General features: G+C 38.5%; 2 long non-coding RNA genes across 2 annotated transcripts; one reads left to right on the forward strand and one right to left on the reverse strand.

Moving 5' to 3' along the window:
- Positions 1 to 4,926: 4,926 nt before the first annotated feature.
- On the reverse strand, positions 4,927 to 11,252 carry LOC102149441 (uncharacterized). Its single transcript, XR_290761.4, has 3 exons — positions 11,114 to 11,252; positions 6,473 to 6,621; positions 4,927 to 5,060 (listed from the first exon to the last, which is right to left on the reverse strand). It is a non-coding gene; the product is annotated as an uncharacterized lncRNA (long non-coding RNA).
- Positions 11,253 to 21,686: 10,434 nt separating this feature from the next.
- LOC138925385 (uncharacterized) lies at positions 21,687 to 25,760 on the forward strand. The gene is made up of 2 exons (XR_011441463.1): positions 21,687 to 21,877; positions 24,665 to 25,760. It is a non-coding gene; the product is annotated as an uncharacterized lncRNA (long non-coding RNA).
- Positions 25,761 to 27,167: the final 1,407 nt, after the last annotated feature.

A 27,167-nucleotide genomic window follows, 5' to 3' on the forward strand; every position in this document is an offset into this window, starting at 1 on the left:
ATGAGCCATTAGGGAAAAATCTAAAGTGCTAAGGTAGTTAAAAGACCTTCTAAGAGGAATATTTAATACACGATTTCAAGCTTTTAAATTTCTGCAAAGTAAACTTCTTCCATCTTCCAAGTCTTTAGCAAAGTGTGCTATATTCTCTCTCTCTCTCTCTCAGTATAAATGAAAGAAGGGTCCAACTCTACCCACAATTCACGTATCGTAACAAGGAGCAAGAGCAGCATGCTCATGACAGCAAAATGATCCATTACCTGGGTTAATTAAGTTGAAGTAACTCCCAGAGTCAGAGGTGACCACAAGAACATAATCCCTCCTTGATTTTACAATCATTTCTAAATCATGCCCAACTTGGAGAAAATTTAAAGACAAAGAAATACCTTCTAAAACTACAGTTAAGCTGTGAAAGAGCTGCTGGCAAGCAGAGAGAAAGCCATCTCTAGAACTTTCTCAGTAACTAAAGGCTGGCAATATTTAAGGAAGTATAGCGCAAAGTGGAAACTCCACAGACGCATAGGTAAGAAAGAGATCCTTGCAGGAAGGGAGATTAATGAATTTCTGCAAATAGCATTAAAAGTCCAGACATAAGCAAGAAGCCATTTTAATAGAGACTGGTATGGAATGTAGGCAGGAAGAATATAGCAACTGAATAATGAAAGCAGAGGACCTGAACAGGAATAGGATGGAGACAAAGGCCCTAGAAACATCTGACTACGGGATTCAAGGTCTTCCTGAGTTCTTTTGTGTTGAGTAATTGGGATTTAATTTGACTGATTGAGGTATATTATTTGAGTGTGTTGTATTCAATAAGGTAAAATATACAGCAATCCCAGAGTGTGAGCTCATTAGTGATCAACTAATTGTATGTCTCTTTTTTTGTAGTTCTGACTCTCTACATTCTTTTCAATGTGATGTAGAAACTATCCGGACTGGGTGGCCCCTATCTGACAATTGTTTGCCTGATTCTGGAACCCAGAACAGGCCACCCAGGTTAATTACATCCCTCACAATGCCCTGCACCAATACAGTTCATTTTTCACATGTGATACCAAGTAGGTACAAACAGTGCAAGAAACAGAAGACAGAGAAGGTGCATCAGTAGTACTTATCTAACAGTTTCCCTGCCTCTGAAACAATAAAAAAGATTATATGGTGACATTTGGCAATACAAAGGGAATTTTAGATATTGATTGATGCATTATATAAAACCCTTTGCACCTAGAAAGTGTTTCATTATTAAAATCTTCACAAAAAGCAGAATTAGGATGCTTCTTTTAAAGCATTAGCTCATGAAAAAGAATGATTGACCAGCAAGATATAAAAAAGGATGAGATTCGATAATTGCCCTACATTTGGTAAAAAAGCCTTTTTCCTTCTCAGGTGATGAAACAATAATAACAAAAACCAGAGAACTCTTGACACAAAGAGACCAACTCAGTGTTTCACAATAATTCAGACGAATGTACTTGTTATGGTTCTAAGTGGTGTTCTTTTCTATCACCATGGAAATTGACATCAAATTATTTTTCAACATATTTTTGAAAAAAGAACGAGAGCTTCTAGCACATAATGGAGGTATTCATACCATGTAATGAAACTGACCACTGTGCTAATGGAAATCTACTTGAGGATGAAAGGTATTTTAAAAGATCTTTCTTTATTCCCTAAAAGCAAAATACATTGCCTTGCTTTGTAAGAAAACCTACTCAACAACTCCACGAGAAGTTACGAGTGGCAGAAAAGCTAGTTGAAGCCTAGCTCTCACAGTCGAGGGAAAGGGAGAGAGATGAAAGATTTCTTTTCAGTTTTAGTTTCTTCTCATTTAAAAGGAAAGGGGGACAGGATACGCTGGCTTTAAATGTGACTGAATAGAGTAGATGAATTAATAAACGTTGTACACACTTGTAGTCAAAAGGGAGCTTATGAAAAGGAAAAGCAAGATGCCACTGGTTGATGAGCGCCGGAGACTTTTTGAATAAAGAAAACATTAATATTCAGTTGTAGTCCTAACCAAGTAGCCACTTAAATGGGACAATTATCTCGTGCTGTTCTGGAAGGGCCATGGATGGGCAGAGTAACTGAGTCTCAGTCGACTATGTTACCCTGCCCCCTCCTTCCAGTCGGAGTACACATGCCCTGAAATTGTATGTTTTCTATATTTATTCCACCATTTCTTGAAGGCTGATGGAGAGTGGCTTTCTCAATGGCCCTTTTATCACATGTAATAGATTGCAGATTAATAACCCAAGAACCTTCTCCTCTTTGGACGTTTACCTCACTCGTTATACACAGAATATTCTATCTCCCTGCGTTACTGCCGTGGCTAGACTTGCTGCACTGAAACTTCAAATAGGGCTCATGATGCGGAAAAAAATCCGTTGCAGAAGTTCCTGTCTGCGGCAAGACTGGAGGTAATGAACCCAGAACACAGATGTTGAGACCAGGTGTGGCGAGGCAGTGTAGATCACTGGACCACGTCCTGCTTCACCTTAAAACTATTTTAAATGAATCTGAGCTCTTTTGATGAGGTGGGCTCCTTATTCCATGCCGGCTCCTGAGGCCACAGAAGGTCCAGCAATCCTCCTCACAAGACAAGGGAGACCCTGAGGAAAGGGTCCCCTTGCATCTGTAATTTCATGCGTATTATTTGCACTGTGTATTTGCTTGTTCAATAGCAGAACAAAGTGAAAAGATAATCCCAGCCAAGTCCAAGGGGTCACTTTCACCAAATTTTAAGCAGAGAGGCACCTATAAGGCCTGGCCTGGCTCGCCCACCAACTATCCCTTTTCCTCCTGTTGTGGCCTGCAGGTGAACTGGCAGAAATTACTACCCCACTTCGGGTCTGGGCAAGGACATGGTAGACAGGCCATGAGAGCCAATGCAGCAACCCTGTCTGTTTTGATGGCAGGAATTTAGAGATTGGTCTAGCGCTCCTCAAGAGGCATGTGTTCTAGTTTTGTAGGGAGAGCAGGGGAATACTTGTGAGATTTTTTAAAGAAAGGAATGTGTTAGACCCCAAAATCAGTCTAGCATATTGCAGTGGATTTCAATGAGCATTATCTGGGAGTGTTTCAGTGAATACTGATATCAAAGTATTATGTTATTTTTCTGGAAGACTCTTGATCAAATTCTCCTTTATGGATCTGACATGACCTCCATCACTCCCTTTTACAATTAATAATTTTTTTAACGAGAAATACGTAGAATTAGCATGTGTGGTTGTAGTTAGGTATGTCAGCTTGAGATCTGTGTGTGATCTTCCCCAAAGATAAATTCATAAATTGCCACCAGTAGTACTGCAATATTTACAAAGTTCCTTTGAGGAGTTTCTCTCTAAAGAGACCTATTGTCTGAAGTTGCTACTACAAAACAGAGATTGAACCTATCAATTAAACCCACATCAAATGTGGTAGTGGATTCACGATTAACTCGCAACACTGAGAACAATTTCTGCTCAAAATAGCTTTTTAAAAGGCACCAAAACAACCTCTCCTTTTAAACAGACACTAGGGTAAAGGAAAAAGGTGTGGGTGGTGTAGAGGTAAGCTCTGCCAGGACATTTTTTTCTCTCTAAACAAAGAGAGAAGAAGCATATAAGCAGAGGGCTTAAGCCAATGTAGACAATGTAATTAGTTGTTATTTGTGGTAGAAAATAAATATCCTGTAGAAAAGATCTTAGATCTTGAACCTCTTAGCATCTCTTAAATCTTGAAGTTTGTTCCTTTTTTCTTGTATTTAAAATACCACAATTAAACCCAGCCTAGAAAAATCAATGATCCTTGACTTTTACATCACACACACACACACACACACACACACACAGTATTAACGTGTGAACGGAAAAGGAACTCTCCTTGTTGTCTACCTTGTGCTAAGCTTCCACTCTTTCCATGAGGTATCTATTGCTCTCCTTTCTACAGTGAGGCTCACAAGGCTTAGGGGCCCAACCTGGAATCCAGAAGTCACTGAGTCTCTGAACAGCAGAGCTCAGGTTCAGACAGGGGAGGAGCCTATGGTGTTTTCACTACTTCTCTCTGAAATGCCTAGATACTTCTAACCTTTCCATTGTGTAGTCATTAATATATATAAATGTCACCTGGTTCTATAATGCTAAGAAGTACTTGTGTGATATTAAGAACATTTTGAAGTTGTTAAGAACAGTAGCATCTTTCTTTTGTATGTTGCTCTAAATTTTGATAATGGCTTAAACATATTTTATTCCTTTACTGTTCAAGACCATCTTGTGATGTATCATGTACAAATGGAGAAAAAATAAGATTCTGAGAATGAAGATCCACAGCTAGGATACAGTGGAGAAGGAACTCAAATCTCTCTCTAAGTCCGATATGTTTTGGACTACATTATGACTGTCTCAGTTTCCCTAGGAATTCATTAAGTCGTTCATTCCACAAATATTTCAGAGCACTACTCTGTGTTGGGCACTGCACTAGCATTGAGGTTATGGTGAGGAATACCCAGACTTGCTTCCTTCTCATAGAACTCAGCTAACAGTGAACAAATAAATTACGTCCTGCCATATGTGCTACAAAGGAAATTATATGGTGCTAGTGTAGTGCGTAATGATGGGGGCAGAGGAGAGCAATCTAGTCATGGGAGTCAGGGAAGGAATTCCTGGGAAAGTGACATTGGAGCTAAAATCTGAGGAATACATACAAACTGATCAACAGAATGGAGGTGAGAGCATTCCAGGAACAGACAACAGCAAACACCTTGAGGTTCAAGAAAATATGATGAGTTCTAGAAACTAATACATCTATTATGGCTAGAATTCAGAAAACGAGGAGGCGAATGACAAGAGAGAAAGCTAGAGAGGTAGTCAACTCCAGATTACTCATGAATATGTAGGCCATTGTCTTAGTCAGCTCAGGCTGCTATAACAAATTACCATGGACTGAGAGGTTTAAGCAACAAACATTTATTTCTCACAGTTTTGAAGGCGAGGAAGTCCAAGATCAAGGTACCGGCAGATTCAGTGCTGGGGAGGACCCACTTCCTGGTTTGCAGATGGCCATCTTCTTGCTGTGTTCTTACATGGCTGAGAACAGAGACAGAGAGAGAGCTCTGTGTCTCTTCTTATACGGGCAATAAGCTCATTCATGAGGGCTCCACCCTCATGACCTAATTACCTCCCAAAAGTTCCACCTTCTAATACCATCACATTGAGGGTTAGGATTTCAAGATCTGAATTTGGGGAAGACACAAATATTCAGTCCATAACACCATGTTAAAGATTCTGATTTCATACAAAAGCAAGGGAGAAGCCCCACAGAGAAGGTTTCAGCAAAGTAGATGTGATTTATATACATATTATATATATATAATATTAAGGAAATATCTATCAATTTCTATTTTGAGTGTTTTTTACTATGAGTGAGAGTTGAGTTTTGACACAAGGTCTTTTTATCTATGGACCTCATAGCATGCTTTTTCCTATAAGAGTTGTTAATATAATTAACTCCACTTGGTCATGATATGATATATGTTATTTTTATAAGAATGCTGGATTCTCCTGCTAATTTGTTTAAGTTTTTGTGTTGATATTCATAGGTGAGATTGTGCTACAGTATTTTGTACATTTTTTGCTAGTTTTGGTATCAATGTAAACTTGTTTCATAAAACAATTTGGAGATTTTTCTTACTTTGCAATGTTCTGGAATGGTGAAATATGCTTAAGAATACCCAGTCTTTTTAGGTTCGAGAGCATTTCACATTAAGCCACTGGGTCATCAGGTTAATTTTTTTGTAGAGAACTCTTTTACAACTTTCTCTAACTCCTACATGAAAATTTGTTAGGAGCAAATTTCTATCTCTATTAGAGTAAATTTTGATAAATTGTATTTTTCCAGAAAGTTAAACATTTCATATAGATTTTCAAATTTATTTATGTACAGTGGTACTAAGAAGTCTCATTTTATTTTGAGTTTTCTTCTCTTTTGATGGCTATTTAAACTTTCTCATTTTATGAGTTTTTGTTTTCTTCTTTGATAAAAGTTCAGTTTGCTAGAGATTCATACTTTATAGATTTTTCCCCAAAGAACAAGCCTCTAGATTTATTAATAATACTTTTTTTCTTCTTTTTTAACTAATCCTTGTTTTGTTCTTGTTTTTCTGGAGTCTGAGATGCCTGTGCACTTCCCAGTGGAGTTGTCAGGTAGGCAATTAGAGCTTCATGTCTGGACCTCAAATAGAAGTTTGAAATGGAAATACAAATTTGAATGTCACTGGGCATTCCAGTTTCACTATGTAACAAACCACCCAAAACTTAGTGGGAAAGGAAGAATCATTCTATTATGCTCATGGATTCTCTGAGTCCAGAATATAGAAAGGGTACAGCAGAGATGGCTTGCCTCTGTTCTATGAGGTACAGGCCACAGCTGGGGAGACTTGAAGGCAGGATGGTGACTAGAGAAATGGGAGCTAGAATCATGTCACAGCTCATGCACTTACATGTCTGGCTCCTGAGCAGGAAGGGTTCAAAGTCTAGGACAGCAGCTAGAGCAGACAGCCTTTCTATGTGGCTGCCTTCCGTACAGCATGGCAACCTCAGGGCAGTCAGTCTTCTTATTTGGTGGCTCAAGACCTCAAGCGTGGATGTTCTAGTAAACAAGATAGAGGACGTCGCCTTTTATGGCTTATCCCTGGAAGTTATTCAGACTGAATCCCACTGCACACTACTGGTTACAAAAGTCACAATTCTGCCCAGATTCAAGAGGAGGGTAATCGGATTCCACCCGATGGTTGCAAGGTTCTAAAAGGGCTTATGAGACAGGAGATATGTTGGTGGCCATCTTTGGAAACTATGGTCTCTCACAGTACATACATCGCACCTGAAGCCCCTTTTCATGGGTCAGAAAGCCTCAGAAGAGAGCAGAGATTCTCAAACTTGAGTGTGCATTCAGAATCTTCTGGAGGGTTTGCTAAAGCATATGTTGTTGCTGAGTCCTACCTCCAGAGTTTCTGATTTAGTAAATAGAACTTGAGATTTGGGAGTGAGGCCTGAAGTTTGCCTTTTTAACAGGTGTCAGTTTATGCTGATGCTGCCGATTCAGAGACCTCACGTGGACGGCCATTAAAACAGAGCAAGAGGGAAGAGGGGCTGGGATAAAGCCTTGAAGAGACCCAAGGAAGACAGAATGAGCCAGTAAAGTTTACTGCGAATAAGCATACAAGAGGTGGTATCACAGATGCCAAAGGAGAGAGTGTTCCAAGAGAGGTCAAATGGGGAGGAGGTCCCTCCTCATTAATTCGATTACCCAAACTTCATTATCTTTCTTTCATCCTGTTGTTCTGAGAGTTTCTAACTTAATTCACTTGAGAAGCTAGGACTTACTTTTACTTTATTTTGACCTGAATCCTATATGTAGACCCTTCTTGTGGCAGACACATTTCAAAGTCAAATTTATATGAATCAGATATATAAATCAAATAATATGCCATAGGTACAGGGATTGAAAGCTCCTAATTTTCTACTTTCACAAAGGGAGGTAATAATCCATTATTACATGGAATCTAAGATCGTCTGTACTCTAAATGACGTGGCATTGTACTTGCATTTGAATTTGACTACAACTAATTCTTTTTTTTTTTTTTTTTTTTTAAAGATTTTATTTTTTCCTTTTTCTCCCCAAAGCCCCCCGGTACATAGTTGTGTATTTTTCGTTGTGGGTTCTTCTAGTTGTGGCATGTGGGACGCTGCCTCAGCGTGGTCCAATGAGCAGTGCCATGTCCGCGCCCAGGATTCGAACCAACGAAACACTGGGCTGCCTGCTGCGGAGTGCGCGAACTTAACCACTCGGCCACGGGGCCAGCCCCTACAACTAATTCTTTGGGAATCTACATGTAAAATAAAATAGTGAAGTCAAGCTAATATTCTGACTAAAAATTAACTAAGAAATTTTCTGGCTTTCCTGTATCCACCTGTCTTTGTTCACCATGTCGTCACTCCTTGTTGGGTACGAGATATAGAGCCTAGTCTAAGCAAAGGCAACCTTTCCAGGCAAAACCATTGGAACTACACCTCCCTGGGCAGAATGGAGAAGACTGTTAGGATTTTCTGGCAGGTATTTCATTTGGCATTTAAAGGCTCCTATTAGTTAAAAAATATGGAAGAGAAAATAAAGGGATGGAGATGACGTCAATGAAAGACTTGAAGTCAACAAATTTCCTCGTAGATGCCTCTATCTCCAAGTTAAGAACTTAGGTTGTCTTCACGGAATGGAAAAGGCTATCTCACGATCAATTAAGACATAGCAGTCGCCCACTTTGCACTCTGACAGTTTCTCAGTTTTCTCTTGGTGTTATCTATTCTCTTATTTGATACTAAAATTTTAACAGAAGTGTCTATAAGGAAATTTATGTGTAACCTCTCTTGTCTGCCTTTTGCTCCTATGTACATTTCCAGAGATGGGTCAAGATGGAATGAGAGGGGCTGGCCTGGTGCCATAGTGATTAAGTTCGCCCACTCTGCTTTGCCAGCCCAGGGTTCAGGGGTTTGGATCCTGGGTGTGCGCCTATGTATCACTCATCAAGCCATGCTGAGACAGCATCCCATATACAAATAGAGGAAGATTGGCATAGATGTTAGCTCAGTGACAATCTTCCTTAAGCAAAAAGACAAGGATTGGCAACACATGTTATCTCAGGGCCAATCTTACTCACCAAAAGAAGAAGAAGAAGAAGAAGAAGAAGAAGAAGAAGAAGAAGAAGAAGAAGAAGAAATCTAGTGGCATTTAAAAAAAAAAGAATAAGAGGCATATGGCAGTGACTAAAAATAAGGCTTTATCCTCCACTACAATTCTATAATAATATTTTCTTTATTGATAACATCCCTTTTTAGATCTCCTTCTAAATTAATTTGTACTTTATTTTAATAAGAAAACCCATCTCCATGCCTCACAAGTAAGAGCTAGTTGTTCAGGGACAACTGTGTGGTAAGAAAGGTGAAGAAGCTGGAAGACTCCCTACTGCCTGGGTCATCCGTTAGCATTCAATCATGCTGACTAAATCCATACCCCTCACCACCGGCAGGGTACAGATGAGATCTGGGGCCCCTCATACTCAGCCTGCCCTCTTCCAGATTGGCTCAGAAGCTCACACAGGGCAGGCCATTTATACAGCAGCCGGCAGTCATGGCCAGCCATGGACTGAGAGTGCGGACGGGGACCGTGGGAGGTAGAGACAGGCAGTGGTGGGGAAGCAGGGCTAGACAGGCACTTACAGTTCAGTAAGGGTGGCGATATGTACGTAAAATAGTTGTAATACAAGATTGAAGTAAGCATTCCCTACATGTTCATAAATACCGAGGAGATTAAAAGGAGCATTAGCTACCAAGGTGCATGATATAAGAAAATCAAAAGCAGAGACTTTTGCCAAAAAAAAAAAAGACTTCCTGAAAAACTTTTGATAGTACTATATCCCAGTTAAACTGATCCATATTATTTCCTTTTAGCCACTAAATTATTTTCCTTTCTCTCTTTTTAAAAATAATATGACATGATAATTATCGTTTGTTCTTGTATATATCACACAAGGCTGGGAAACTTGAATCTTCCGGTGTCCCTCAGTGGCAGGGCAAGCACTTTTGTGTGAGCCAAAGACGAATGCTATGCAGTTTCTCTCCTCAGCGCGCCGTTGTGCAATTACTCAACTCTTGCAAGAAGGCAAGAAAGCAGCTAAACAAGTAGCTATAGAAGTCTCAAAAGGAAGAAAGAGATCAGGCTCGTCTTAATGTTCCCAAGTACCACATAGAAAAGAGTTTTCAGACTCCCAAACCATTTCATCCACTTTATAAAAGCAATAAGGTAGACAACGATATGCTCGCTTCTATTTTGATAATAATATGTGTCAGGATCATTTTGCATGAAGGTTAGCAGAATCATCCATCATTTCAGCCGAACGGCGTATTTTCTTGTTCAGCATTGATAGATTTTTTTTTTAACCTTAGAAGTTCCTCTCGAGGGACTCTATTAGGGATGCTGTCATTTTTTATTCTGCTCTGTTACCTCTCCTTTGTAAACTTTGATGTATGCAGACAACACATTTCCGGCTAGGGAAATTTAATTAGGTAAGTCTACAAATTAATTGTTGCAATTAGACTGCTTCTAACTGCTTGGTGTTACGAATTTATTTATGCAGTAATTATTATCAGATGTCTGCGATGAAAGCCTGAGAGTGAAGGTGCTGCCTTTCAGATGTATGCACAGCACTCCACATTAATTAGCCGTAGAAAATATAAAAGCATGTATTAAAAAAAATGAAGAAGAAAGAAAAAAACTTGCCTCCATGGTCATACGCACATACAGATTTTGACAAGCAACTTGTTAACAAAGGCTAAAGAGAATTGTTTTTTTTGTATATTGGCAAAATTCAAAATGTTAGACATCACATAAATTACCATAAAACAATGTGCTAGTGTATAAACTAGATGAAAACACAAACTCTGAGTCTATCCTATGAAAGGCATCTAGTTTTTTTTTGTTTATGGGAATGGTTGCAAGGGCGTATCTGAAGAAACTGATGAATTTTTAGTAAATTTTTTTTTTAATCTTTAAGATCATTTACCATGACAAATTTTATGGAGAACTCCTAAGGACTATAACAACGGTGCTTCAAGTTGTTTTCGCAAATCTTTTCTTCTGTAGCAAGGGGCATTGTGGCTTTTAGCAGGGAAAAACAAATCTAATACCATCATTTGAAAGAAAGACAGCAGAGGGAGGCCAGTAGTGTTGGAGACAGAGGCTACGAACAGAAGTTTGAAAGTCAAACGGTACAGGGAGAATGAATCATTGGTAGAATTGTAAATTACCATAATCTTCCTGAAGAGCATTTTTTAAATGGATTTCTAGTCTCTTTAGAATATTCATTATCTTTGACTCAGTCATTTTAAAAAATGAGATTGAATCTTAAATAAATAATACCAAATTTAAAAATAACAAAGATATTCATCTCAGCATCAATACTAATAATCCTCAAATTGTAGCAATTTATATAGTCACCATTATTATTATTATATATTCAAAATCTGGAATAAGCAACTATTCCATTCACTTATTACCACATTCACTTAACAAATATTTATTAATCACTTACGGTATACAAGACATTTTTTCAGGCACTGGGGCCACGAACAGAAAAATTCCTACCCCCAGAGAGCTTATATTCCTTTGAGAAAAGACGTGCAATAAACAGATTAAAAAATAAATAATATAATCTCAGATCCCTGTCTAAGTGGTAGGAAAATTATGCAGTGGGAGGTACTAAGAGGGCCTGATGGGGAAGTTTGGAGTCGACTGTTCAGCCAGAGTCATGAGAAAGGCCTTTCCGAGATGGTGACATTTCATAAGCCATCCAATTGATTCAGTGATTAGGGAATGCAGTACTGAAAACAGAAGGACATACTAATAGGGGCCAGCCTGGCGGCACAGAGGTTAAGTTCCCATGTTCCACTTCGATGGCCTGGGGTTTGCCAGTTCGGATCCTGGGTGCGGACCTAGGCACTGCTTGGCAAGCCATGCTGTGACAGGCATCCCATATATAAAGTAGAGGAAGATGAGCATGGATGTTAGCTCAGGGCCAGTCTTCCTCAGCAAAAAAAAAAAAAAAAGAACAGGAGGATTAGCAGCAGATTTTAGCTAAGGGCTAATCTTTCTCAAAAAAAAAAAAAAAGGACTTACTGATATTTCATCATTTATTTTACAAAATACTGACCTACTGGTATTTTGCAAAAAAATAAATAAATAAGTTCAGATTTCACAAAATACAAATCCATGAAGCTAAATATTTAATAATTTCAAACCTAAAGATGTATGAATAAATTATGACATCAATTAACCCACACATTCATAAATTCAGAGGTCAAACAAGCATGATCATTATAATACAAAATATTAGCTGGAATTGTCAGAAGAAAATTATTGCTTAAAAACAAACTAAACATTCCACAAAATGAGAAAATTTTAATTAATTGTTAAAATTTCAAAGGTAGCACTGTTTAGCATATTTCCTAAAAAAGAAAGTTTATTAATGCTGTCATCATTTTGTAGCAAAGGTCATAATAAGCATATTTTTAACCAAGTGTATTCTGTCTGTCCAGTAGTGAAGAAGACGGTGAGCAGGGATTTTGTGCTAACTACAAATACTTTCTTCTCACTCTTCTTATAATCCCATCTCCGATCAGAAATCTTTGAAGAGATCTTTTGAAAACCCTTTTATATGTTTATTTTGGTATTTTTGAAGAAACTGTAGTGTTTTTATTAATTATTAATTATTAATTGTATATTAATAATTTCAATAAACAAAATTATTTATTAAATTAAATTTATATTTAATAATACTAAATTAAAATTAAATTAATTAAAAATAATTTTTAATTAATATCATAAACAGAAATTGCAGGTTTTGCTTAAAAAAACACCTGTAGCTTGTCATTTCTTGAGTTTTATCTTGTATAGATAAAACTGCCTGAATCAACATCAATACTCTCATCTTTATATTCCACTCATTTGAAATATCTTTGAACCGAAGATATCTTTGAAGTGCAAATTATTGTTGCAATAGAAGCTCTGTAATGCCACCATCCATGGTCACCTATAGGCGTCCACCACTCCAGATGTACCCACTGAGCTTTGTCTTCTTTTCATGTAAATTAGGTAACTGAAGTTTTAGTCTTGATCTCCAAAAATCAATGAATCCAATTTTAGGTTTTTTAAAATTGGTACAATGACAGTGTAATACTAAGAAAAATACCAGAATTTCACTTCTTAAGAATAGCAAATATGCTGTGTACAGAGTCTAGCATTAAAGCTCTGAAATGGGAACTAGCAAGGACATGGTGGGCCCAAAGGGTCATTAAAAAGAAGAAGGTTAGGATCCTCCACCGGAGCTGCAAACAGGAGACAAGACATTGAGGGCCCGATGGGCTTAAGTAAATAATTTGGATCTTATTCTATCAAGTTTGCACAGAGTTTGTAATCTAACTAAAATCTGATAATAATATGACGTAAAGTTGAAATAAAGATACAAAATTATTATATAGCATGATTATAATTATGACTTTTACAACATCAGATAGGAATTTTTAAAAATAGAAGAAATTAAACTAAAATGCAAACGTTTTCTGTAGGTGTGAGATTATGTATGTTCATAATCGTCTATACTATTCTCACATTAGAATCTTTTCTGTGATCAGCATATATTGTTTTATAATGGAAAAACAATCTTTAAAAAAAATCCATGACACTTTTACTCAAATTACATGGAAAATTTTTAAACAGATAAACTACCACCTGGCAGGGTTCTTCTACTAATAGTTTGCCATGAAAAAGTAAGTGGGAAATGCAAAAAAAGAAAAATGAGGCAACAGAAAGAACCCAAATCAGAAGTTTGTTGGATGATGCCCCCCAGCAGCATCCCCTACGTGTGTCCTGCAGAGCCCCAGTTCCACGAGATGGTGACATAGGCTCCGTAAAAGAGGGTTCTCAAGGCCAATTCTCTTTGAGAAATGCAGCATCGTAATACAGCCCACTTTTGGAAATGCCTAAGATACATTTGCATATATAAGTTGTTGAGCAATCCAGAAGTAAAAAACACTGAGAAATTTTATTTAATCCAATTTTTCCTAAACTTTTTTCAGCCAGAGGAAACTTTTCCATTTGTCTTTCAAAACACTTTGCGGGACTGGTTTGGAGGAACACAAGTTTGGGAAGCATTGTCCTGGAGAAAGATCACATCCTCTTGAAACCGTTCTTTGTATTTACCCTGTGGAGTGTAACCAAATGGAGATCAAAAGTTTGATTATAGACATTAGCTTGATCAGTAATGGAGGCAAGTCTGTACTAAAACTAGATCTTTTTTCTTTTTCTTTCTCTCTCCCATTTTTTTTTTTGCTGAGGAACATTTACCCTGAGCTAACATCTGCTGCCAATCTCCCTCTTTTTGTACGTGAGCCACCACCACGGCATGGCCAGTGACAGACAAATAGTGTAGGTCTGCTCCTGGGAACCAGGCCTGGGCTCCTGAAATGGAGCATGCTGAATTTAACCACTAAGCCACCAGGGGTGGCCCTAGATCTTTATCTTTAGGCTCTTAAAACATTAAGAGGTATCTAAATTCGAGGTGATTAAAATATTTGAGTTGGATTCCCCCTTCACAATACTGAGAACCCAATACAATATTGGAAATAAGGGAAAGGGGAGTGGATTCAATCAAGGAAATGGAGATTGGAAATGGAAGAGTACCTGAATCAGTGTGTGCTTTAGTCATCTTACATCAACAACTGCTTTTCCTTTCCTCTCAATCTCCCTGAAGTCATAACCCTCCCTTCACCGTCCATCCAATTTTGGTTAAGCTTCACAGGTGGCAGTGATGTTTATGCTGCCCTTCATAATGTCAATGAATTACCATCAATCCTTCACTGTCTGGTGGTCTTTGCCATCTGTTTTCTCTGCTTTGAGCTATGCTCCATGCCACCTACGCCCCCACCCAGTTCCCACACATGTCCTTTCATTTTAATATTCACAGAGATGCTCATCTTCTGTTGCTTTGGGGCAGGGCCACTAACATTTGCTCATCCTTTATCGGCTTTAGGTGTGTCAAAACTCCTAGTCAAAGATAAAACACACGGCAGAAATTGAGGTCAGGACAAAACAAATAGTACATAGTACAGAACAGTCAGTTCTGAACAGCACTTTAGAAGGGTTACTGGCTGAGAGAATTTGCACTAAAACTCATTGGCCAAGAATGTACAAAACAGTCTGCCCTAGCTATTCTAATTCTTTGGCTCAGAGCATAAGATAGCACTCAAAGCACGGGGGTTGGGGAATATGTATATATATTCATACTATGAGTGTACTGAAACGGATGGCTTTATATGTATATAGCACAAAAGCATTCAGAGAAAAGAGACTTATACTGAATGAGCACTGTGCAAGGATAATATAAAAAGGGGTCTGCATATTCTTCAAAATGGCTTTACAGTGGAGTATTTCCAAGGCTGATTTTCTTCTCCCTGCACCCTCATAGAATGATATGTACTGAAATTCAGCTCTTGATCAGAAGGAGAACACAATTTGGAAGAAATGCAGTTTATTACATTGTGCCGACCTAACTTGAATATTGTAATCCTGAGAATTAAAACATGCTACTAGCCAAAATATTGATAGAAGTTCAGACAATAGTGCGTGGTCAGGCAGACCAGATCTCCCATGTACTGGTTGTATGACCTTGAGCCTGTCAATCATCGCTCAGGGCATCAGTTTTCTCATCTGCAAAATAAGGATGATTATAGGAACGGCCTCACCTCACAGAACTGCTATTAGGATCAAATATATTTGTCAGTCTTTTAAAAAAATATCTAGCAATAATGTGCACCAAATAACTTGAAACAAATAAAAACAAGTAATTAAAGGTTACTTAACATAGTTTTAAATAACAACATAGAGGTCGATATGGATATCAAAAACCTTATTTTTGATCAGTTTGTTCAATTCTAATCTTTCAGAATTGTCAGCAGCATTTTGCTTTACATTTCTATACTGGCACACATCTATGAGTCCTTCTTTATGATACATTCATGGACGTGGAAGGGCTGTGCCCTGGGGTTTGCACACGTGTAAGGCAAAGAGCACATTGCTCAGTTGCTCACTAGCTCATGAAAATATACACCTTTCATACTAACAATGAAAATCTTTTTGGGCCATTTTTGCTAGTGTTTATGTAAAAGTTCATATCTCTTTTGCCTTCAATTGAGTTACTAGTAATACTATAATATGTTGCTCTCAATTGGTCATTTCATTTCCTGTTTAGGAGTTGCCCAGTTTTAGAGATGTTTGTCTTATTTCCATTGGCCAAGACAAGCTATTTATAATTGGGAATATGAATATATTGCCAATTTGCAATTACATATTTATTTGCAATTATATATCGCAATTGCGATATATATTTCTAAGCTTCTCTTTGCCTTTTTTAATGGCTTTTTAAGACCCAGAAATAGTTGTGTGTGTGCATGTGTGTGAGCATGCACACCTGTGTGTACTTAAGGTACTTACCTCTATCGCTCTTTTTCGCTATGATTTCTCCCTTTTCTGTGTGCTTACGATGATCGGCCCACCCAGAACTATGTAAGTAAGCACCTACACTTTCTTGTAGGAAACGGTTTTGCAACTTCATTTTTTATCTTTAAATGTCAAATCCACGTGGAACTTATGTTGACTGGATGTGAGTCAGGGGTGGAACTCTAGTTACTTCCAAATACTCTTGGTTCTCATTTAATTCTCACGTTTTACTAACGCCGCCCAGAGTATGCGTTGCATCACTATTTTATTTCTCTTATGATTTAATGGTGGAACTAAGGATGCTGAAAGAAATATGATCAGTCAAGTGGAGAGCAGGCCACCTTTCCTAGGTGGCTTCCCCGTGTTGCTTATAGCAAGTGGACTTGTAGGGACTGAGTCTATCAACAGAATACTGCTTTTCAAAGAACAGCTGGTTTTTGTTTTAGGAGGGTGGGGGACTTTGGGCTTTTTTTTAGTCTAAAAGGAAATTTTATTTTTAAGATGCAGTTTCTGACTAGGATTAATAAAAACTCTCATCACCTTCAAATCCAAATAGAAAATAACTACTTGCTCTTCTATGATAGCCTGAGAGAAAAGACTTGAAGTGCTTTCTGTCATAGCTATACTTATGAGAAGAGATGTGCCTTTCAGACGAGCCCACTCAGACAATACGCTATTGAGTATGCATGGGCACACCTGTTCACCTACACTCTTTGTGTGGGTGTTTGCATGGTGCCAAAATATTCAGACAGTTTTTTAAGTTCAGTTAAATATCCTGAGGTCTTAACAATGTCATTGCAGACATCTGGATCATTGAAAATATCTTGGGTCTCAGTATAGGGTCTCATTCACATTTCTCTGATACAGAATAGTTAGAAGGAAGTTGATAACCTTATGCTGGGCAAAGAAACCAGCTTGTTGCCTGATGCTTCAGAAAGTTCTCTCCACAGATATGCTTACGGCTAAGATAAATAATATGTCCTATAGAAAGTTAAATACCTGAAGTTATACTGTGTTAGTCTGTTTGGGCTGCTGTGACAAAACACAACAGAATGGGTATCTTACGAACAATCGAAATTTATTTCTCACAGTTCTGGAGGCTGGGTGAGACCAGGATGTCAGCACAGTCACGTGAGGGCCCTCTTTCAGGCTGCAGACTTCTGGTTGAATCCTCACATGGCAGAGGTGGGTAGGGATCTCTCTGGGTCCTCTTTTCTAAGGCACTGATCCTATTCATGAGGGTTCCAACCTCAAGATTTATTTGTTTCTTAGAAAGGATAGAAGTAATCTTTTTGAGTCTGTGGGTTCCATCTATTTAAAAATAACTAGGTATATATTTGGCGACCTTTTTCTGAAGACCATATTAAATTCACAACAACTTTACATTCAACAAAATTTACTTGTATTTTTGCCTATTATTATTTCAATAATAGATCTAAGTCTTTTATAGTTCATATGTAATGGTCATTTACTAACTCTCAAGAGAGCTTCCTGCCCACATAGATAAAACAACTTAAAAGATACTATAAAGTGAAACCCCCAAATTCTTTACTCCTTGAGCTACCACAGTCAATGGAATTTCTCCATGTGGTCGCATTTGTTCTAGAAAGTGTTTCTTCTTATTAAAATCCAAACCTATTATTTGATGAAAATAGTATTTTCACACATAATCTCACTTTGACTTTCTAACTCTAACAGAAAGCAAGACCCACTTGGAACTGGCGTGTGTGTTATTTTTGATAAAAAGGACTACCTGACAAAGTCAGCAAAGTTGGAGGGCAGTTTTTGTCACATGCTGCGGAAGGGAGTTCTGGATACACAGAAGTCCTGGACACTAAGCAGAAAAAAAGAAGTCTAGGTGTTACTTTCGAACTCGGTCTAGACCAGCGTGTGCCAGCCCCACATTCATAGGTAGCTAAACCTACCCATGGCTCCCAGACTCATTTCCTGACATTTTGGGGAAGCAGCTTTTGAATATTTTAACTCATATAATAATTCCTTACAATTTTTAAAAAATGATGTGCCTCTGACCCCTTGTAAGTTGCTTTGGAAATTTTACAAAGTGAATTCAAACACATTTGCTTTTTTATTGTTTTTCGGAAGGAGAAAATTAGATTTAGTAGGGTAAAACATGATGAAAATTTACTCTAATAAATAAATATTTCATGTTTTGGTAAAAATAGGTTTGACTACTTTATTAAATAATGTTATAATTTTATTTAAAATGGATTTTAACTACTTTATTAAATAATGTTCACAGAATTTGAGAAAAAGTCATGTAAATATTTTATCAATGGTAATCTAATGTGTTCTTGCAAAATGCAGGGAACCCCAGCAAGCATTCCAGTTATATTTTGAAAAGTCAACATCATGACCTATACTCCTTTGTTTTTTCTGAATTCTGAACAACCTCTGCCTTAACAGACATGAGGAAAAGGGAAGGACGGAAAGCTGTGTAGGTTTAGGATATCTTAATTAATCAATAATGGAGGTATCTTTGAAAACAGCATTTCAAATTATGACTATTCTGATATCTAGGAAGTTTTAATAACCTACAACTGGAGGGCTGGCCCCTGGCGGAGTGGTTTTCGCACACTCTGCTTGGGCGGCCCAGGGTTTCACCGGTTTGGGTCCTGGGCGCTGACAAGGTACTGTTCTTCAGGCCACGCTGAGGCAGCATCCCACATGCCACAACCAGAGGCACTCACAACCAGAATATACAACTATGTACTGGGGGGCTTTGGGGAGGAGATGAAAAAAAAAGATTGGCAACAGATGTTAGCTTAGTGCCAATCTTTGAAACCAAACAAAGCCCAGAACTAACCACTCTAGTACAATTTGGAGAGGATGATGTTTCATTTTCTTTTCTGAAGTGGGGAAAGGGCAGTATGAACACAAGCCTGTTCTCAGGCGGCCTCATTTTTGGGAAAAGTATATGGAAGTTGAGAATCTATAAATTAAAACCCTTAGAACCCTCTACTCGAAGTACCCTGTGAAATGTTTTCTTCACACTCTCAGGCTTATGTGCCCACTTTCAAGACCCCAGTGTGGGAGTGAATTTGAAAAATTCATGAGCAAACAATGAACTCAGAACAACAAAGTAGACTACAGAGCTAAACTTACAAGTTTAGTCAAAAGTCAATACCTGAGCACCGAGAGTGAATGAGTTCCTCAAATGAGAGAGGAGAACCCAAAATAGTATGCTGAGGACTGAGCTTTGGAACCACTATATTTTCATGAGGAGAGGGATGACATAATGGTGGGAGGATGGGTGGAATTTTTCTCCTCCTTGTCTAACTTGTGTTCACTCTTTTGTTACTTTCCCCTGGAGGTCCACCTCTCCCCCAATTTGTGCACTTTCTTTGGAGTTAATACTCCGCTAGCTCTGGGAGAAGGCAGGTGATCCAAGTCTTGCCACTCATACCTTTACATGCTTGAATATGTGACCCAATCAGAGCCATCAGGTCACAATGGTATTTTTCCTGGGTCTTCTGGAAGAGATTCATGTTTTTCGCCTTTGCTTCTTAATCTATAAGCATGTGAATTCAGAATTACTGGTAAGCCTCTTGAAACCATGATTCAACCAGGAAAGCAACACCAAGAAACGAGGAAGGAGAAACTAGTCCAGATTACATCCTGTGAGCTATAACCCTTGGACAAAGCTTCACCTTTAGTTCCATTTACATCTAGAATGTTCAGTTTTGTTAACAGCTAAATTTTTATTCCCCCATTAGGGAAATTTGGGATTTGGGCTTTCTGCTATCTGAGACGAACTAAAATTGATACAGAACACATGTAAACTGTTTTTATTTTCTAGAATTAGGTGTGAAAAGTTATAAGCAATCATTGTTTGCTTCCTTTAAATCACTCTTTCTGAAATTTTAATAATTGTTTCATGGTGGGCATTGGTGGCCAGTTACACCTGTATTCTTCAAATGATTAATTGCTTATCAACATGATTAACTTATTCTCATAGTGTCTAGTGTCACACTAGGTGTACGGATGAATGTATGTGTATACACATATGTACACGTACACAAGAATATACATATTGTGCTTTTTCTGAAACAACAAACTCAAAATAATAATATATGAAAACTGTTAACTATTAATTATAAAAAGTGACATATATCTTAGGCTGAGTTTTAAAAAAATATAAGCTTTTAAGTATAATTCAGTACTTTTTTACTTACAAAGTATTTGCTTAAACTTTTCTGAGTATTATCATCAAGAATGAGTAAACCAGTTCATGACGTTATTTCATTTATTAGAAGCCACTCAGCCAAGTGCTTCAAAACACTAGAGGAATTTGATATAAAAAACCATTTTGAAAACTTTCATTTGTGCTTTCATCATTTTATGAGTGAAATAGATGATCAAACAGTGGATAACAATTCTTCCAATTAAATATTCCCATTTTGTAATGTTACTTCACTTATTTTTCTCGTTTGCTTCCCTTTTCTTGTAGAGAGCAGAAAAAATAGACTATCGTAATCATGGTATGTACAAATTAACAGCATGGGATTTCCTTTTTGGAAAATATTCTCTTTAAAGTCAGGGGTTAGATATTATGAAGAAACAGACAAACAAACATACTCACAAAGTTGAGATTAAAAATTATGATGCTGACTATAACATTAGTGAAACATCGACCTCAAGGTATTTTTGTCTCCCACTATGTTTAACTACTTTAAATATACAAATATATCACTAGGAAAAGCCGAAAAGGCTCAGTTTGGGCTCTGATAATTTTACTGGTTTTTCCACTGACAATACATATTTAGGGTGTCTCGAAATTTCTATTTGAAAGAAAAGGAAAACTTTGATGTTAGGGAGAGACAGTCGCAGAGCCTCTGGAAATGCAAAGAGAAATCTGTTATCATATTTTGCTTTCACAGATGATTAAAAGATATTTTATTAAGAGCTATATCTCAGCTACTGATGGATTCTGTTCAAAGATTAGGGTCTCCAACTTTGGAGCAGAAGTCTCCAGAAAAGGGCCTCAGATGAAGAAAACCAAACGGATTTAGAGGTGGAGGGGTCTTAGAGATCATCTGACCCAATCCTCTAATTTTACAGTTGAAGAAACTGAAGGCAAAAGAGGTTAAATAACTTACTCCAGGTCACGCTGCTAATTATTAGCAGAGTTAGAAGCCAACAGCTCTCTACTCTTAATTTTACTTCTGATAAGCTCCGTGACATAAACCAAATACTGAATTTCTTAGTGCTTTAGCTGCCTCTGTTATAAAATGGTGTTCATACCCCCTGGATCCTCTATATTTCATAAGCATATTGTTAGAGCTTGTGCGTCATGACATGAGCAATGTACTTCAGCTTCTGTGAAAAGCAAATTATTTAATACGGTTCAATCAGTTAGGATTCTTTGATGCCAAGCAACAGAAAACGCATACTGCTTACCTAAGCAAAAAGTGAACTGATCAGAATAATATGAGGGGGCTCAGAGATTGAAAGGGGATATTAAATGACTGGCTTGGCATGGATGAGAATGAGGGTGCTAGACAGAGTATTGGAAGTGGGAAGAGTAGCACAGTGTTACCTAGTACCAGCGCTGGAATGATTCTCCTCCAGCCATTCCTTCCATCAGTCTGACCCTCTACTGGGGATCCAAAATGGTGGAAGGGAGAACTGATTGGCTCAGATGAGATCACAAATGTACCCCTTCTGCCGCAACAGAGCAGCAAGAGAGATCTATCATAAAGAGCAACCCAAGTCCTGTCAGCTTCCTTAGCAAGAAGAAAGGGCACCTCAATCACTGGCCTTCCAAGATGACAAGGAGGAAAAGGTAAGTTCCCCAGAGGAAAGGGAGATGCTATTAGGAAGAGGAAATCATGTACTGACTAACCAGAAAATAACAAATGTCTACTACCACCACCATATTTAAGTCAACTGATGAATTTTGCGTTTGATGATATAGCTCTAGAAATAAAAACTATAAACTTAGGCCATGTGTACTTGATATAAAAAAGCAACCTGATATTGTTCTGATGACCAATTCGGGATACTCAACAAATCAATCAAGGTTTGCCACATAAGAAAGCCAGAGTCACTGAACGAACTTTTAAATGGTCAAGTTTGCTGATTACGTAGGCACAAACAACTTTCATGATTCTTTTAATACAGCTACCAATGTTAGCTAGGATTTCAGGGAAAAAGAAAAATGTTCCCATTTGGATTAAGATCTAGACGGTAAACTCAGCACCTGTTGATCAAGAAACCAGTACCGTCTGATCTATCAACTTAATTGGACTTAGCATATACATATCTCAAAGTGCCTCCTGGACCTGGAAGATGCAGGATACTGAATCAATTCCTCCACATTAAGTTCAGAGAGTTCGTTTTTCTAGGGCTGCAGAAGCAATCATTTTATTAGGAAGACTGAGGATCTTATGCAAAATCTTCTTTCCTATCTGGCTTAAATTTTTTCACTTTCTGGGGGAAAAAAAGATATTTCTAAAAATATTAATGATAGTGTGAATGCATTTTTTAATAAAACATGTATGTACAAATTTGAAAATACTAAACTATCTAATAGACAAAAGGGAGGCGGGTCAAAGGTATATTTATCTTTAAAGGTCATATATGGTTTCCTTCACTATTTGTCCCCAACTCACCTCCAAATCTCGCTATAGTTGGGCCACCGTCCACTTCAAGGGCAGTGTGATCTTTTAAAATAGATAAGATCATGTTACTCCTCCAGATGAAATTCTTCACTGGCTTCTTATAACCTTCAGATCAGCTAGCAACTTCTTTCGCATCAAGGCTTCCAGAGCCCTTCAGGGTCAGCTCTCTGCTGGCCTGGCATCCTGGCCTGTAATGGTGCTTTATAATCACCCAGGCCCAACCATTCAATGTTTCCAAAACATATCACTTAATCTCTCACTTATGTTTCCTCCCCTTGGAGCTCTTTTCCTCCTTGTTGTATTACTCCACCCCTCCTTCCCATCTCCACTCCAGTTACTTTTCCCCAATCCAAATCCCTTCTTCGATTAACCTTGTTCATGATGGTTTTGCCCTCAAGAAACTTTTTCTGAACCTCCCAGTTTTGAGTCGGAGACTCTGGGTATGTCCTCCTAATAATGCCCTCTGCATGGCTGCCATCATCAAGCTCTCATAATGCGGCATTGTCTCATGTGTTTATGAATCTAGCTCCCTTGTTACATTGTGAGCCCCTTGAACAACAAGAAGTGTGTCGTATTCCTCTTTGTGTTTTCAGTATCTGACACAGTATCTGGCACGAACTATGTGATAAATACATGTTTATTGAAGACAACAGAAACACTAATACTGTGGCTAAGGAGATGTCATTATTATGTGTGTCCTCATCTTCTTCCATGACTGGAAGTAGGTATTATCATCCTTCTATTATCGCCATGCAGAGAAAAGGACAACTACATCTTCTTTGCTCAAAGAAAAATCACAAGGGGGTGTTCTGCCATCACTGCATACAAAAATTAGGCTTGAGTGTGTTTATCCAGTCATCTGGCCTCCTACCTGGAATGGGTGATGACTCTAAGCTTCTCATTCGGTGTGAAAACCTCAGAAGACTGATTTCACAGGCAGTCAGGGGATGATTTGTAAAGCATTGGCTTGGATTCTTATAATGTCTATTTGATAGAGGAACCGGAGGGTGCAAAAACAGAAAGGCTGGCCTGCTCTCATTGTGATTTGATGTGATTGTTTCCAAGTGAAAAGCAAAGGGCAGCCACAAGGGCAGGCAGTGCCTGGTACTTTTCAGCAGCATAGAAGCTGTGGCCCTCTACGCACTAAGGGCTTCAAAAGAACACCTATAAAGGAGCACGATTCCTGTGATACATGCAATGGATGAGGAGAGGGAACTGATGGACTGGAACAGAAGGCAGGAGCAGTATTGCAATTTTAAAGGCTACTAACATTTAGATCTATTTTGTCTACCTTGGGTTTACTGACTAGCATTGGTGAGGTTGAAGAAAGATGAGATTAGACGAATAATCAGGTTTCTGGGTCTTGACTAGTATGACCACCAATATCCCTGTTAGGAGCTGGGGGCGCTTTTGTTTGCATTTTACACAAAAGCCTTTCTCCATTCTAGTCACAAGCAGCTGGTCCAGAGCTTCACACAATATAAAATATTTTTAAAAGCTGGCATCATTTGGATTTTCCACCCATAGCAAATTTGAAACGTTGGCATTTACATTCCCTAAAGGATCCATCTCTAATGAAAACAATGTCAGAGCCTTAAGCACTTTGGCATTTTCTGGACACACTATAAATATACAGGATCTATTTTATCATGTACTGTGTGTTAGAGCACAAGGATAAAGAACAAGCACCAAGGGAAAATGGTTTGAGGCAATACTTTCAACACATTTTCCAAGGCTGTTTCAAATGGCTCCCCAGGCCTTGAACTCCTTGGTGATCATTTGAATAGCAACGAGAACCATTTGGTAACAGGCATGGACTGCATTTGGCTTTAGCTGATATAAAATCTACTGTCTTTTGTTACTAAGGAGACAGTACTCTAGCCTATTACAAAGATGTTTAAAGCTTTCCTAGCACCATAGCCCTAAAACTTCTTTTTTTTCTTTTGTAGCACCTATCGAACTTCTGATGTTCCTCATACATATATATGTTTTTTGGCTGAGGAAGATTCACCCTGAGCTAACATCTGTGCCTATTCTCCTCTATTTTGTATGTGGGTCACTGCCACGGCATGGCTGCTAAAGAGTGGTGTAGGTCCACATGGGGGAACCGAACCTGAGCCACCCAAGCAGAGTGTGCCAAACTTAACAACTAGGCCATGGGGCCGGCCCCTCATATTCGTTATATTTAACCACCCTTGACTGTTGACTTGATAACAGAAGTTTTGTGCTGAAACCTTGGTCGACTAAAGGCATCTGTCAGGACTAGGGAAATACAGAGGGTGCTCCAGATGAACGCTGCTCCGTCTCCTCACCCACTAGGCTCCATCTTACTGCAACTCACTTCATTATCTGCTTGGGTGATTTCTGGAACCAGAGAAAACAGGGCAAGAGTCCTGGGGGCAGACACATAATTTATCAACATAAATTTTAGTCTCACCACTGATCTTTCCTCCCCTTTTGGAAACTTCAGAGAGAGTTGAGCAGGCTAGTGAGATTCCAGGCTGGATGGTTGCCATTTATAAATAGCATTACAAGAACGCTACCCAGAGTTCTTTTGATTTGCCAGCATCTATCAGTTGGATACAATGATCAGACAGATAATGGAGTTGCTACTTGGAGAATGTCCCTTTGTGTAGCAGAGAAGGCTGAGTTTGCCCAGGATATATTTATTGGCTGAGTGACAGCTCTGCATGCCCTGAATCAAGGTGTGGCACTGCCGGCGGATGCTATGGAGAACTCAGCTGGAACAAAGTGTCACATCACATGTTGCCACGGAAGCAGCGTCTTGACCGAGTGGTACCTGTAAAAGGGAAATGTTTAACGATGAATAACTTTGTTTGAAGCTCTTCTCACTCCACATTTCCATGCAAAATGAAACCACAGGAGGCATGAAAATCTCCAAAGGGCCTTTATACATAGATTAATGTGGTAATTCTCTCATTACTATGTTCTGAAGAAGAGCTTCTTACACCAGGCTCTGTGCTTTGCCTTCAGTTATAACATGGCTTTGCATTAAGTGTTTTAATAAAATGTGAAATTAAATGATCATCCCTGGTGATATGCAGCTTTTGGTTGAAGTAAGGAAAAATGTAACTTCTACAGTGCATGAAAGCCAAAGAGATTATTTTGCCTCCAATGAAGAAATCATTGGTCAAATGACGTGGTTTCCCACGGGTCTGCACCTCTCCATTAATTGGGAATTTGTTATTACTCTCTCTTTCACTTGTAGAATTACAAACAACGTAACCAATTTATAGCGATGGAATAGGCATGCCGTTAGAAGCGAACCAGTTTAATTTATTCTTTTTTGTACATTTAGCCAGGTATTGGGGAAAGCAATTGTTGCTAGTGATAGTTCATGCCATTTTCAACTATCTGAGCTTCTTTCTGTTGTAATAGTAGCAGGAGAGAAATAGAAGCTTCCTCAGCAGCATTAATCTATTGACTGGTAGACACATTAGTAATAAGAAACATGAACAAATGGAATATGATTCTTTGGTAGAGAAAATGATGACACATCTTTTCATTTGACTCATTCTAAAATAATGAAACAGCCCTTCAAAACTGTTGCGGTTTTTGTTTGTTTTTAAAGCATGTAGTATTGACTAAAGAGCAAAGAGCCTTCCCACTAATGATGTCAGAGATGGCTGCAGCAAGAGTTGCTGAAAATTGATTGTTCTCTTTGGATATTAATATTCTAATTATTCCTTAAAGAGACAAAGTAATGCTGAGATTGACAAACCTAAAAAAGAACTGCTACATATTAATTGCATTAATTCTCTGGTTTTTGTTGAGGAAGATTAGCCCCAAGCTAACATCTGCTGCCAATCCTCCTCTTTTTGCTGAGGAAGCCTGGCCCTGAGCTAACGTCCATGCCCATCTTCCTCTACTTTATATGTGGGGTGCCTACCACAGCATGGCTTGCCTAGTGGTGCCATGTCTACACCCAGGATCTGAACTGGCGAAGCCTGGGCCGCCAAAGCAGAACGTGTGCACTTAACCGCTGCTCCACCCGGCTGGCCCTGATTGCATTAATTCTTTAAGAGTTTTTCTTCCCTATGCTTCACAGCAGAAGATTCGGCTCTAAGACCGATAACTGGAAGTGATAGTTTAGAACATGGGCTCAGAACTGAAACTTCCTGGGCTCGAATCTTGGTTCTGCCACTAATTACCTTGGGCATGTTTCTTAACTTTCCTCCAGTTTAGTTTCCTCATCTATAAATTGATCATATAAATTTCATATTTCCACATGAAGCTTGAATGAGATACTATAGATAAAGCACTTAGAACAGAGTTTGGAACATGGGAGATGCTCAATAAACGTTACTTGTTGTCAGACGTAGAACTCTTAAGTCCTCCCAGAAACTCATAAACTCCAGTCTGCCCATCCTCAATTTCATGACGTGTCATAACCATGATTTAACTTGACAATGGTGTCCTTCCCCTAGCTAA

This window comes from Equus caballus, chromosome 8 (assembly GCF_041296265.1).
Source record: "Equus caballus isolate H_3958 breed thoroughbred chromosome 8, TB-T2T, whole genome shotgun sequence".
NCBI lineage: Eukaryota > Metazoa > Chordata > Mammalia > Perissodactyla > Equidae > Equus > Equus caballus.